Source organism: Silene latifolia, chromosome 9, assembly GCF_048544455.1.
Source record: "Silene latifolia isolate original U9 population chromosome 9, ASM4854445v1, whole genome shotgun sequence".
NCBI classification, from domain to species: Eukaryota; Viridiplantae; Streptophyta; class Magnoliopsida; order Caryophyllales; family Caryophyllaceae; genus Silene; species Silene latifolia.
Window position 1 is genome coordinate 5923878 of NC_133534.1, and position 14707 is coordinate 5938584.

The 14707-nt window shown below is 37.2% G+C and overlaps 1 long non-coding RNA gene across 1 annotated transcript; it reads right to left on the minus strand.

Annotated features, from left to right (window-relative positions):
• Positions 1 to 213: 213 nt before the first annotated feature.
• LOC141602372 (uncharacterized) lies at positions 214 to 2595 on the minus strand. The gene is made up of 3 exons (XR_012524417.1): positions 2514 to 2595; positions 2126 to 2272; positions 214 to 511 (listed from the first exon to the last, which is right to left on the minus strand). It is a non-coding gene; the product is annotated as an uncharacterized LOC141602372 (long non-coding RNA).
• Between the last annotated feature and the right edge of the window lie 12112 nt (positions 2596 to 14707).

Consider the following 14707-nt stretch of genomic DNA (forward strand, 5'->3'; position numbering starts at 1 on the left):
TTTGAGAACCGCCACTATAGTGTTACCTATGGTGTTGGTTTTAAAGTACGAACCGACATTAGGAATAAGCTATGCTGCCAGTTCCTATTTAAGAACCGTCACTATAATTTTTTTTTATAAAAAAATAGCTAGCTTAATTTTGACGGTACCCCGCCATTAAATTGCTAGTATCTGAATACGAATATTAACACAACAATACCCCCATAAATTTGATAGTATCCGAATACAAATATCAACACGACAATACCAGCAAAATATTGATCAACTACCTAACAAAATGTTTCATACAATGTCATAGAAACAACCTTACATCTCATCCAACACAACAATAGTATCAATATTTACCAATAGCACGTCCAAGCGTATATCCTCGTCAATAACCTCAAGCTTAGCAAGCAACAATTAAAATCCAATAATCTAAATTAGGCTACATGTTCTCTAAACATTTTGTATCCCACGCTTCTTTAACTTCATTCATATCTTCAAGTGACAAGACTGAATCCGCAATAATCTACATTTAACAAAACGAGTTAGAAAAAAATATAGTTGAAAAAAAAACTAGACTATTATAAGAATATAATTAAAATATGAAATACGTTGTCAAATGTCTCACACTATCTCATGCAACAGCAACAACAACAATAACTTTTCTTTGGACATAGTGCTGCAGCTTGGCAGCATGTAATATTACTTGGCGAGTTGGTGGCTTATATAAGCTTTCGAAAATTGCAGGAACAAACAAATTTTAGAGCACTAAATCGATAACTCAATAAGGTAACAAAAGGAACAAACAATTGATAGTTTATAAAAGCAACAAACATATTAGTTATATATAATCTAATTTTTTTTTTTTTTGCGTGAAAAGTGATCGGTAAATTGTTATTGAGCCTATAAATTTCTAGTGCTATTAATATATTAGTGTATAGGTAGCAGCACAACATAGAGAGAGGTTGAACATCGTAAAAATGTGAGAGTGTTTACTCATCAACAAAAGGATACTTTAATACAAATGTTGGGGAATATAAATTACATTTATGTGAAATGATAGAGTGAACACCAAACATCAAACAATGAAACAAAGTAACAGTACAAAACGTGTACATATCAATAGAGGATCTGAAAGAGTACCTTGAGGAGAGAAGAAGTGATAGGTTATGAGAGTACATTGTGGCTTGTGGTGCCTAGTGCAAAATGATCACCAATTCGACTTAGAGAAAATGGTAAAGTACTAAATAATAATATTAAATGTAAATTATCAGATAGCAGTATAGCCCAGTCAGCAATGACTAGTTAGTCAAGGATCCAAATCACGCAATCAAATCTCAGTAAAAGAATATATAAGAACTGGAAGAATAAATACCAAAACAGTGACTTGTTCTTATGATGAGTTTCCCAACATTTGAAAGTATACATGATGAAAACATAAAGTATAGCAATTCACCCGCCCATAAGAAAACATGCAAAATTGTAATCGAATAAACAAAATTTATAGAGCTCTTTAATTTGTCGACGAACTCCACTACTATCGGAATCATCATAAAAAAACTTATAGCCACCACTCACCATCATGATAAATAAGAGTAATCCATTTGCATATGATTTGATGATGCATACTAGAATGTTTCAGGTACTCCGTATTACTCATTGTGTGATGTTTGGTCATTACGGGTAGTGACTATATATCAGCATAATAAGAGTAGTTCAATCCAAAAAGAAATAAAATACCTTAGCAAATCATCAATGCAAAAACCAAATAACAAAAAGGAAGCATAAAAGGCAATAATTTAATTAACTGGTTGATAAATTTGCAAACTAGAATTATATGTCTATGATGAAGTCATGAAGGAACTAGCAACCCGAACTATAATGAAACTGAAATTATAACGATACAATCAATGATGAAAAAGGCAGATGATGAAAGTTAATAACTGGAACCACTATGTCTATGATGAAACAATTAGCAAACTGTAAGTATAATGAAACTAAGACTATGATGCAAGCGACCGAGATAAACAGCCAAACTACAACAATCAAATAACAGCGCACCTGCAATAAAACTGAAAGCCTATTGTTCAAAGGCAAATAGAGCAGAGGTACTATAATTTATTTATCGACAAAAGCATACCTTCTTCAATCTTGTTGATGGCGAGTTCGAGGGGAAATGGAACACCACCCACTACTTCGACGAAAAGAGGGCATACGTGGTGGTGTTTGCAAGACAAAAGCCAACATCAAATCAAATTTTCCCCAAATGTATACAAAAATCAAAACCCTAAATCAGAAATAAAAGTAACAAACTTGAAATAAGAATACCAAAATTAATCAATCATCACACAAAGTAAATTAATCCCAAAATCATTAATCATAGCCCCAAACAAACCCAGATCTCGCGGGGTTGAAATAGAAATAAAAATAACAATAATATATGAATTTCATCTAGGATCGACAAAACCCAATTAATAATTAGTAATAAGCGCGAGGCGTCAATAGGAGAGAACAGATTGAGTTTTTACCAGATGTACGGTGGTACACCGACGGTGGTGGCTGACTCGAGCGTTGAAAACTTTGAGATAGAAGGAGAAGAGGTTGGGAGTTTAAGAGTTGCATCGTCTGTTTTTATTTCATCTGTAATGTCGATATTACCGTCGGTTATAAGTTCTAACTCAAACCGCCACTAAAGGGCTATGGTGGCGGTTCCAAATAAAGATGTGTTGCCATTTATCATTACATTTAAAGTCGTTATTAAGGTCGGTTGTAATTAAAACCGTCACAAATGACTTTTAATGGCGGTTTCGATAAAGAACCGCCACAAATCATTTTACTAAGCGTGTCGGTTCTTAAATAAAACCGCCATAATAGACCTCCAAAAGCATAAAAAATATCTTCCCGCCAATTTTTTCAAGTTTTTCGTGTCGTTTCTATTAAAACCGCCATGATAGCCGCGACACGATAGGGGTTTTTTCTACTAGTGCAATTGTTTATAATTACCTCTAATTAAACTATCTACCCTCGCAAACAATATAAACGATAACAATTACATAATTTAGACGGAGAGAGTACAACTTAATTATATAACTCATATATACGGAGTATATTACAATGGAATGTAAACTGTATCATCAATTTTAATCTCCCAAAAACATCTTCATTAGACAAACATTTTTTTGATCTAGATATTAAAGCACCATGCATGCAAATATACCTATGATCTTATAACTCAATCTGCTCAAAGATTAATTAACAAATAAGAAAAACAACCATAATTACAATCATATTAGCAACTTTAATCCTCCAAGAAACATAATTAATTATTAGACTAAACATGGAGAATTGTTAACTAATGCCATCATCGTTGCATCTCTCTTGCACCTCTTAGTTATCGGAGCACGAAACCTTATGATTAAACGCCGGGCCTTCTCTTGTGGCAACCTTTTACATCGAGCTAACTCTTCATCGTCTTTCTTCTTTAGTTGTTGTTAGAACACACTTGGTTGATGATGCCAAGTTTCATTATGATTTAATTGTTTGCCTCTTAGTTAAATGTTTAGCAAGTTGAAGCATCCCATGATTGTTCAAAGAAGTTCAAGATGATCAAGATGAAGGACAAGTCAAGCATGCCCATAGTCTAGAACAAATGTTGTAAACGAGGTAGTTCAACATATTTCTTTTACGCATAAGTTATGGCAAAACCGTGTGATGAGTTCTCGAGACCGTTGCACCATGGTTTCGGTACTAACGAATGGAGAATTTTCGGGAAAATTTACAAGTGTTTGAAATTCCTTAAAAAGCTTTTATATGTTCAAGAGGAACATTATTTCAAAATCGAAGAACAAAAAGAACAAAAAGAATATGCTTGCACAATAATTTAAAAGATGCCAATCCCATTTGTGCAAGTTGTCTTTCATGCTAAAAATGGGTCTTATGCTTTTTCCATTTGTGGCAAAATTGTGAGTTCCCATATTTTATGGGAAACACTCCTTCTCTTTGGAAAAACGCAGCCCCTTGAGCCTCTCAAACCTGATTGTTCTTTTATATCTTTTAAATGAAAATGCATGCTACTAACTTGTGGATATTAGATTAAAGTAGTGTTAAGAACCTTCTCTTACACACTACTTTTCTCTATAAATAGCCACTTCATTTTTCATTTATTGCAAGACTTTGAAAGAGCATTCATTGTAAACACTTTGCAAATCTTTTCAGCATTAAAAGCTTTGTTCTTCAATCATTTGCAAAACCGTTTTCTGTTTTTCAAAAGTCTTCAATTGTTTTTCAAAGTCAGTAAAATCTCCAAGTATCGGTTCGCTTAATCTGTTGCATAAACGAATATGTTCAATGATTCTCGTGTTTAGGTCTTAATTGTAATCTCCATGTTCTTAAGTGAACCACCGAGATTTCGACTCAGAAACCGTTGAGATAGAACCTTAAGTCTTGAAGCGGAGTAGCTTTGAGCAAGAGAAAGTCTTGAAGCGGAGTAGCTTTAAGCAATTGCAACCGGAGTAGGTTGGCGAGTTGTTTCATTGTAATGGTTTAGTTAAGTTTGAGTAAATTTCTAAACAAGCAATAAAATAACGGTTGGACGTAGGCTCCGGAGTAGGAGCTGAACCAATTTTTAAAACATCGTCTTGTTTGTTTATTTACTTTCACGTTCTCTTATCATTCTTCTTTTACACGTTAATCTCGCCTTGATCTTTGTGCAACGATCTCTCATCTTGTTGCATAGACTCATTGTACCGTTTGTGAACTTACAATCCATTAAGTTTCTCAAACTCGTATCAATAGATCTTACTTGTGTTAGTCATTAACCAAGTAAGAGAGAAAATTTTTAAAAGGTACACCTAATTCACCCCCTCCCCCTCTTAGGTGTTTATCGTTCTTAACTCTTCAATTGGTATCAGAGCCTCGTGCTCTTGATATTGGTTAAAACCAAAGAGTTGATCCTATAGTTATGGACGATTCAAAACACACTAAGTATCCCATCTTCAAGGGTGAAAACTATGCCTGGTGGAAACATCGCATGGAGCACTATGTCAAAAGTACGGACTATGAATGTTGGTTGATCATTCAAAATGGTCCCCTCAAGATTGAGGTGACTAATGCCGACGGCACTAAGTCTATCAAAAGTGAGGACAAGTATGTTGAGGCCGATTATAAAAAGGTCGAGAAAAACTCTAAAGCCATGTCCATCCTTCAATATGGCATCGGTGAACAAGAGATCAACCGGATATCCGGTTGTGACTCGGCAAAAGAAATTTGGGACACCCTAAATCTTGCCTATGAGGGAACGTCACAAGTCAAAAAGTACCGTGTTGATCTTCTCATGCAACAATACGAGATGTTCAACATGGGAAAAGATGAGTCAATTAATAGTTTGTCTTCTCGTTTCTCTAGTATTGTTAATGACCTTAAGAGTCTAGGTAGAAACTTTGAATCCGAGGATGTAGTCCGTAAAATCCTTCGTAGCCTATCTGAAAAATGGCAACCGAAGGTTACGGCTATTGAGGAAGCTAAAGACCTTTCCTTGCTATCCCTTGATGAACTTATGGGCTCACTCATGGCTCATGAGTTAACTCTCATGAAGCGATCCGGTGAAAGCTCTAAAGGGAAAGGACTTGCTCTTTATGCTCTCTCAAGTGATGAGGAGGATGAAGATGACGAGTTTGCAATGTTCACTAAAAACATTGTTGGCATGATAAATGGTCGAAACTCACAAAGGCTTAATAACAATACTAACAAACGACGCTTTCCCAAGAGGAAGTCTACATCCACTGTTGGTTGCTTCAAATGTGGTGACAAAGGTCACCAAATCAAAGAATGCCCAAAGTGGAATGACATTAAGTCTAAGGAGAAGCGTGAGTTTGCTAAAAGAGAATACAAAAGCAAAGTAATGACTGCCATTTGGGGAATGTCTCGATTCGACGAGGACGATGTCCTTGAGGAAGAATTGACGCCAAACTTAGCATCTCTTCAGTCAAGCAATGATGTTCCAAAGTCAACAAAGAAAGAAAACGTTAAATGTCTTATGGCTCACTCCGTGGACTCGGACTCGATTCTCGACATTGAGGTAAATAAGATCAAGAAAAAGGTTCGATCTTTCTCTAAAGACAAGATCTGTCATCTTCTAGACCAATTCATTGATAAGTGTCGTATTCAAAGCAATAAATTAGAGGCTATGCAAACTGAAATTGAGGACATAGTCAAGAAAATGTTGGTTTAAAAGAATGTCTAAATGAGGTAGATCAACCTAGTTCATCATCGAGTCTGGAAAAGGAGATTAAAAGCTCCAAAACAGAATCATTTCTTGCTAAAAGAATTGATGAAATGCATGCAACAGATCAGTGCAATGTTGCATCTGTGTCCAACAAAGGAGAAGAGTCCCCTGACAAAGTCGTGTCCTCACTAACCAAAGAACGTGACCAACTTTTGATTGATCTTGCAAAATGTCAAAATGAAAAAGAAGATCTTGTCAAAATTTCTGAAATGCTTAATGATGAGTCAAGTCATGCTAAAAGTGCTTTAGATCGAGTGCAAAATACAAATGATGATCTTCTTGTTCAAATTGAAACTCTGAAAAAGGCTGAACAAATCCATGCAACAGATGATGCAACTGTTGCATCTGAGTATATGAAGGAAATTGAGACTCTCACAAAACATGTGTCTTCACTAACTAAAGAACGTGACTCTCTGTTAGCTGACCTTACCTTATGCAAAAGAGATAACAAACAACTTGAGCAAATTGGCCTATTGCTTAGTGATGAAGTGAGACATGCTAAACATGCGTTCGACAAAGTAGGTCAACTAAATCTTAATCATCTTGCTAAAATTGACAAACTAACCAAAGAGCTAGATGAGGCTAAGATGTTCTATTTGAAATGGGAAGGAAGTCAGAATGTCTTGGAGTTTCTTTTAAAACAATCTCAGGAATATGAAAACCGTGCAAAAAATGCTGGACTAGGTTTCAAATGCAACAGTTCTACGCACTGTTGCACTCGAAACCAAGACCCAAGCGTAACTGATTTTCGAAGAAGAAAGTATGCTGGCCTTCCTGAGTACATTATCTGCAATTACTGTGGTAAAACTGGCCATGAGTTTAATGGTTGTGAAAAGAGAGTCCTTGACCTAGAAAGAAGTACCAAAGTGGCTAAACATAATTGGAGTAAGAAGAAAGAAGTCAAAAAGGTTGTTGTCAAGAAGGAGCCCAAACTTGTTTGGGTTCCTAAACTAACTGTTTGATTTCTTATAGGCATTAGCGAAAGGCAGCAGCAATTGGTACTTAGACAGTGGATGCTCTCGTCACATGACGGGAGATGAAAACCAATTCCTTTCGCTAGAAGCCTACGATGGTGGCATGGTGACTTTTGGTGACAACAAACGAGGTGAAATCATTGGTATTGGAAAAGTTGGTAAGTCAAAGTCACTATGTGTCGACAAAGTGTTGCTTGTCAAAGGTTTGAAACACAATCTTCTAAGCATATCACAATTGTGTGATCGAGGTAACATCGTTGAATTTCTTGCTAGTAAATGTAGAATAATTGATGGAAAAACTAGAGAACTCATTCTTGAAGGTGAACGTGTCAAAGATGTTTACATGACTAACTTACACTCATTGTCAAGTCAAACACTATCATGTATGAGTGTCCAAAAGAATGACCCTTGGCTTTGGCATAAACGACTTGGTCATGTGAATGCTAAAACACTTAACACCCTTAAGAAGCTTGATCTAGTTGAAGGCATTCCTAACATCAAATTTGAATTCAAATCACTTTGTGACGATTGTGTTAAAGGTAAACAAGTAAAATGCTCTTTTAAGTCCAAAAAAATTGTTAGCACTTCTTTACCTCTTGAGCTCATTCATATTGACTTATGTGGACCTATGCGAATTGTCAGTAAAGGTGGAAGTCGCTATATATGTGTCATTGTTGATGATTATACAAGATTTGTTTGGCTTCTCTTCTTAAGTTCTAAAGACCAAACCTTTGATGAATTCTTAATTTGGGTTAAAAAGGTCCAAAACAAATTTGGTTATAAACTTGTCTCCTTGAGATCCGACCATGGAACCGAATTTGAGAATTTATCATTTGAGTCCTATTGCAATGAGTACGGTATTAGCCATAATTTTTCAGCCGCAAGAACCCCTCAACAAAATGGGGTTGTGGAACGAATGAACCGAAACGGAAAATATGGCTAGGACAATGCTCATTAGCTCTAAAGTGCCAAGAAACTTTTGGGTCGAGGCCGTTAACACATCTTGTTATATCTACAATCGAGTCATGATTAGAAAAATTATTAACAAAACTCCTTATGAAATTCTACGAGGAAGAAAACCTAACATCTCCCATCTAAAGTGCTTTGGTAGTAAATGCTTTGTACATAATAATGGAAAAGACAACCTGGGCAAATTTGATGCTCGTAGTGATGAAGGTGTTTTTGTTGGTTATTCCGACCATAGTAAAGCTTACAAAGTTTATAACAAGAGAACCATGAAAATGGAAGAAAGCGTTCATGTAATATTTGACGAATCTAGTCTCTTTGTTTCAAACACTCAGGTTAATGATGAAGATGATGAGGATGACGATGATTTCGAAATTGGAATGATACGTCATGACATGGATCTAGTCGTGGAAGAAGCCGAGCAACGATTGGAGCCATTGTTGCTTGATGTGGTGGCCAAAATTGGGGGAACTAACCCTCCCTCATCTCAAAATGAAGTCGGCTCATCCAGGGGGAATGAGGAGTGCAAAGTGAACCAACCACTAACCAAATTGAAAACAATCCACAAACACCCTCACACAATATTCCCCATGCAAATCCATCAAACTGTTGCATCGTAACCAACCGAAACAAATGAGGCCTCTAACACCCTTGTTCCAAAGAAATGGAAGCATCAAGGTTCCCATCCTCTATCAAATTTAACCAAAGTGACCTTACCTCGGAATCAAAACAAGATCTTCTCTCCAAAATCACTGTGCTTTCGAAGCATTCATATCACAAATTGAACCTACAAATATCACAATGGCCTTATCCGATGAATATTGGGTCACGGCTATGCAAGAAGAATTAGAGCAATTTGAGAGAAATAAGGTATGGCATCTGGTCCCTAGACCATCTCAACGTACTGTAATTGGTACGAGATGGGTCTATCGCAATAAGCTTGATGATGTTGGAGAAATCGTAAGGAATAAAGCTAGACTAGTGGTACAAGGGTTTAATCAACAAGAAGGGATTGATTACGATGAAACCTTTGCACCGGTAGCTAGGCTTGAGGCCATACGTATGCTCATAGCTTTTGCATCTCATGTTGGCATAAAACTTTTTCAAATGGATGTTAAAACCGCCTTTTTAAATGGCTACCTTGAAGAAGAAGTTTTTGTCGAACAACCTCCAGGCTTTATTAACAATGAGTTCCCTAATCACGTATTTAAGCTTGACAAAGCACTTTATGGTTTAAAACAGGCTCCTCGAGCCTGGTATGATAGGCTTTCCAAATTCCTATTAGAAAACGGCTTTATACGTGGTTCGGTTGATAAGACATTGTTTATCAAGTCACAGTCAGAGGAACTGTTGCTTGTGCAAGTTTATGTTGATGACATTATTTTCGGTGCAACTAACAACATTCTTTATAAGTACTTTTCGGATCTTATGACCTCTGAATTTGAAATGAGCATGATGGGAGAACTTGGATTTTTCCTTGGTCTTCAAATTAAGCAAGATGAAAAAGGCACCATGATCCACCAACAAAAGTACTTAAAGGAAATGATAAGTAAGTTTGGGTTAACTAGCTCGAATCCTATGCCTACACCTATGATTGCCAAGCTTAATCTTGACAAAGACGAAAATGGTAAGAGTGTTAGTGAAAGGGTCTATCGAGGTATGATCGGTTCATTGCTTTATTTAACCGCTAGTCGACCCGACATACAATTTAGTGTATGTGTGTGTGCTCGTTTCCAATCAAATCCTAAAGAATCACACTTCAAAGCCGTCAAACGAATTTTTAGGTATTTGATTGGAACGCAAGGTTTATACCTTTGGTACCCAACTCATTATGACATTGATCTTGTAGGATTTTCGGATGCGGATTATGCCGGGAGTTCGTTGGATAGAAAAAGCACCTCGGGTATTGCTACCTTCTTAGGACCGTGCCTTATCTCATGGGCATCCAAAAAGCAAAATACCGTTACTCTATCCACGGCCGAAAGTGAGTATGTAAGTGCCGCTCTTTGTTGTGCTCAAATTCTTTGGGTACGACAACAATTGCGTGATTACGGTCTTATTTTCGAAACTACTCCTATATTTTGTGATAATACAAGTGCCATTAACATCTCGAAAAATCCAATACAACATTCTAGGACTAAGCACATTGACATAAGGCATCACTTTCTACGTGATCAAGTGGAAAAAGGAAATATATGTCTAACCTTTTGTAGAACGGAAAATCAAATTGCGGACATTTTTACAAAACCGTTAGAAAGGGAACAATTCGTAAAACTTCGGTTGGAAATTGGTTTGTTAGGCGACATGTGACATAAATTAAAATTATCTTTCCCATATGATTGACTAGAGAAGAAATGATGTATATATGTTCTCAAGTTTAAAAATGTCTAAATTGCCTTGTCACAAGTGTACCGAAAAAGTTGCATTGGAACTCCACATTTTGCATTTGAATTATTTTGCATTGAGCTTTGCACTACTTTATGTCCCATCTAGCTAATCCTACACCAAGCCGCCCCCTATGCCATCATTACCCTCATTTAACACTCCACCTCCACCTTTAACCACTTCCTCCTTAATACTCCAACCGTCCATCAAACAAAACCCCCATGTAATAACCCCACTTTCCCATTTACCCACAACTCACTTCAAAATTCAAAATTATCTCAACCTCTTTCATCTTCCAAAACCGTCAAAACCATCACCCACAAAATGGCTCCCAAAAAATCAACTAGAAGAGAACTTCAAAACCTTAGAAATACATTCAACCCCAAATATATTGCCCAACAAAAAATGGCCACCCAATCCGCTGCAAGTATTGAAAAATCTGACAAACCCACCCCGTCTCCCTCAAAGCCGCCAACAGTCAAACCGAATGTTGCACGAAAGAAATCCATGGCTGTCAAAGGAAGAGGCCGTGGTGGTTTGAAACGAAGCCCACCAATCTCTTTGATGTTGGACTCAAATGTCGATGTTGATTCTGAGGAAGACGAGCCCACGCTCAAACAAATAGCAAGCAACATCCAAAAAGACAAAGAAATTGATGATGATGTAATTGTTGCTACTATTGTTGAAGAAGAAAAGGAAACCGAGGTTGTTGGTGATGTTGTTGAGGAGGAAAAAGAAAAAGAATCAGAAAAGGTGAATGAGAAAGATGTTGAAAAGAACAATGAAATTGAAAAGAATGATGATAAGGAAGAAAAAATGAGTGAAAAAGATGAGGAAAAAGAGAGTGAACTCGAAAAAGAAAAGGGAACAGTGAGTGAGGAAGATGCTGAAAAAATTGATTCCCCAAATCAAAATTCAGAAAAAGAAATCCTTCATGAGGAGGAGATCATTCCAAACATTGAAACCACCAATGAACCCACCAATGAAGACACGATAGCTGATGAATTTGACCCCCTTTCAACCGAAAAACCCAAAACAAAATCCCAAATCAAAATCACTGAACTATTTGGTGATGATGATGATATTCTCACTGAAACCCCCATCAAATCAAAGGGAAAATCCAAGGCTGGTCTCAAAAGAAAGAAGGAATCAAAGCCGCAAACGGCTAAAAAGCCGAGGTACCAACGGAAGAAAGAGGTGGTCCTTCCAAAGGACGATGATGATGTTATTGAGGATAAAATTCCTCTCAATACATGCACGGAGTTGATGATCACCACTCACGATGAGGCATTCAAAAACGAGGTTCTTGCTCATCTCAACTCTCTCGACCTTCCGGATGACACTCTCAAGCTATGTCACTAAGATACTTGCATGTTGCTTCCACAAAGTGGGAGACGATACAAGAAAACATGGTATGATTCTTCTCCAGCTTTTGCATTCTTCAAAGTCTGCTATGTATGGTCGGGTTGGGTTAATCTCCTCGACAAATACTCCCCTGTTTACATGTCGGAGTTGATTCGATTCTATGCAAATCAAGGTTGATGTTGCATCAGAAATCTCTCGGCATTTATAAACCAAAAACCCTTTGCCTTGACCATTGACCAACTTGCCTCTTATCTTGAGGTTGAAGCCGTGGGTCTTACCACCTTTCCTAAGACCACTTGGGGTGATATTGATGAAGCTATGGCTAGTGAGAACCCTTCGACCCGACAATGAAAATGGCACCACCAACATATATGCCTATGAACTTCAAGCCCCCCACCGTTTCACCTTTAACCTTGTTCACCGAGCTATCTTACCAAGCAATAACAGTAGGGGACGATGTTCCCTCCTTGAAATGCTCCTCATTCACCACATTCACAAACGCCGTCCCATCAACCTTCCCCAACTCATCTTCCACCGTATCAATGAGATTGCCCCCGACCTCCAAAAAGGGAAATTTGACAAGAAAACCGTGATCCCATATGGTATGTGGTTGTCCATTGTCTTCATGAAACGAAAGATTGTCATGAAAGGTAGCCCCGGTATCGAAAAACTCAGTGATGACATGACCATGGGCTTGCTTTCTCAAATGACATTGGCTATCAACAATGGGAAGTTGACCCGCAAGTTCTCGGGTAGGGGTAAAACTGGTGCAACAGTTGGTTCAACTGTTGAAATGGGTAGTGTTCTCGGTAAGTTGGACAAGTTTATGAACATGGTGTCCAAATTGATTGTGGACAATGAGACTCTTAAGGACGATGTTGCTGAGCTCAAAACCTTGAATGAAGATCTTATTGAGCGTGTGCAAGCTCTTGGTGGTCATGTGTCCGATGATGAATAAGGCATCCGTACCTACCCTTGCCCTCCTATCCTTTTGGCTCTTTGTTTTTAATTCTTATGCAAACTATGGGCTGTTTCTCTTCTCTTATTTTGAACATTTGTCTTTGGTTTAATTATGTACTACTTGAACATGTTTATGTCCTTCTCTTGATGATGTCAAGAGGGGGAAGTAGTTAAATTATGTGTTTATGTGTTAACTAACAACTCTTCGGCTAACGTTCACCGTGAATTTGTCTTAGCTATGATGATTAGATGTTCTACTTAGGCCAAGCATGTTGAACCCCATTCACTCCGATCATGTTTAATTGATGTTCTTATTAATTGGTTCAAAGACCGACTCACCATGGGCTTAGGGGGAACTTCACACATATTTAAAACTTGCCATCATCAAAGGGGGAATTTGTTAGAACACACTTGGTTGATGATGCCAAGTTTCATTATGATTTAATTGTTTGCCTCTTAGTTAAATGTTTAGCAAGTTGAAGCATCCCATGATTGTTCAAAGAAGTTCAAGATGATCAAGATGAAGGACAAGTCAAGCATGCCCATAGTCTAGAACAAATGTTGTAAACGAGGTAGTTCAACATATTTCTTTTACGCATAAGTTATGGCAAAACCGTGCAACAGCAGTTCTCGAGACCGTTGCACCATGGTTTTCGGTACTAACGAATGGAGAATTTTCGGGAAAATTTACAAGTGTTTGAAATTCCTTAAAAAGCTTTTATATGTTCAAGAGGAACATTATTTCAAAACTGAAGAACAAAAAGAACAAAAGAATATGCTTGCACAATAATTTAAAAGATGCCAATCCCATTTGTGCAAGTTGCCTTTCATGCTAAAAATGGGTCTTATGCTTTTTCCATTTGTGGCAAAATTGTGAGTTCCCATATTTTATGGGAAACACTCCTTCTCTTTGGAAAAACGCAGCCCCTTGAGCCTCTCAAACCTGATTGTTCTTTTATATCTTTTAAATGAAAATGCATGCTACTAACTTGTGGATATTAGATTAAAGTAGTGTTAAGAACCTTCTCTTACACACTACTTTTCTCTATAAATAGCCACTTCATTTTTCATTTATTGCAAGACTTTGAAAGAGCATTCATTGTAAACACTTTGCAAATCTTTTCAGCATTAAAAGCTTTGTTCTTCAATCATTTGCAAAACCGTTTTCTGTTTTTCAAAAGTCTTCAATTGTTTTTCAAAGTCAGTAAAATCTCCAAGTATCGCCGTTAATGTTGCATAAACGAATATGTTCAATGATTCTCGTGTTTAGGTCTTAATTGTAATCTCCATGTTCTTAAGTGAACCACCGAGATTCGACTCTGAAACCGTTGAGATAGAACCTTAAGTCTTGAAGCGGAGTAGCTTTGAGCAAGAGAAAGTCTTGAAGCGGAGTAGCTTTAAGCAATTGCAACCGGAGTAGGTTGGCGAGTTGTTTCATTGTAATGGTTTAGTTAAGTTTGAGTAAATTTCTAAACAAGCAATAAAATAACGGTTGGACGTAGGCTCCGGAGTAGGAGCTGAACCAATTTTTAAAACATCGTCTTGTTTGTTTATTTACTTTCACGTTCTCTTATCATTCTTCTTTTACACGTTAATCTCGATCTTTGTGCAAATGATCTCTCATCTTGTTGCATAGACTCTGCATACCGTTTGTGAACTTACAATCCATTAAGTTTCTCAAACTCGTATCAATAGATCTTACTTGTGTTAGTCATTAACCAAGTAAGAGAGAAAATTTTTAAAAGGTACACCTAATTCACCCCCTCCCCCTCTTAGGTGTTTATCGTTC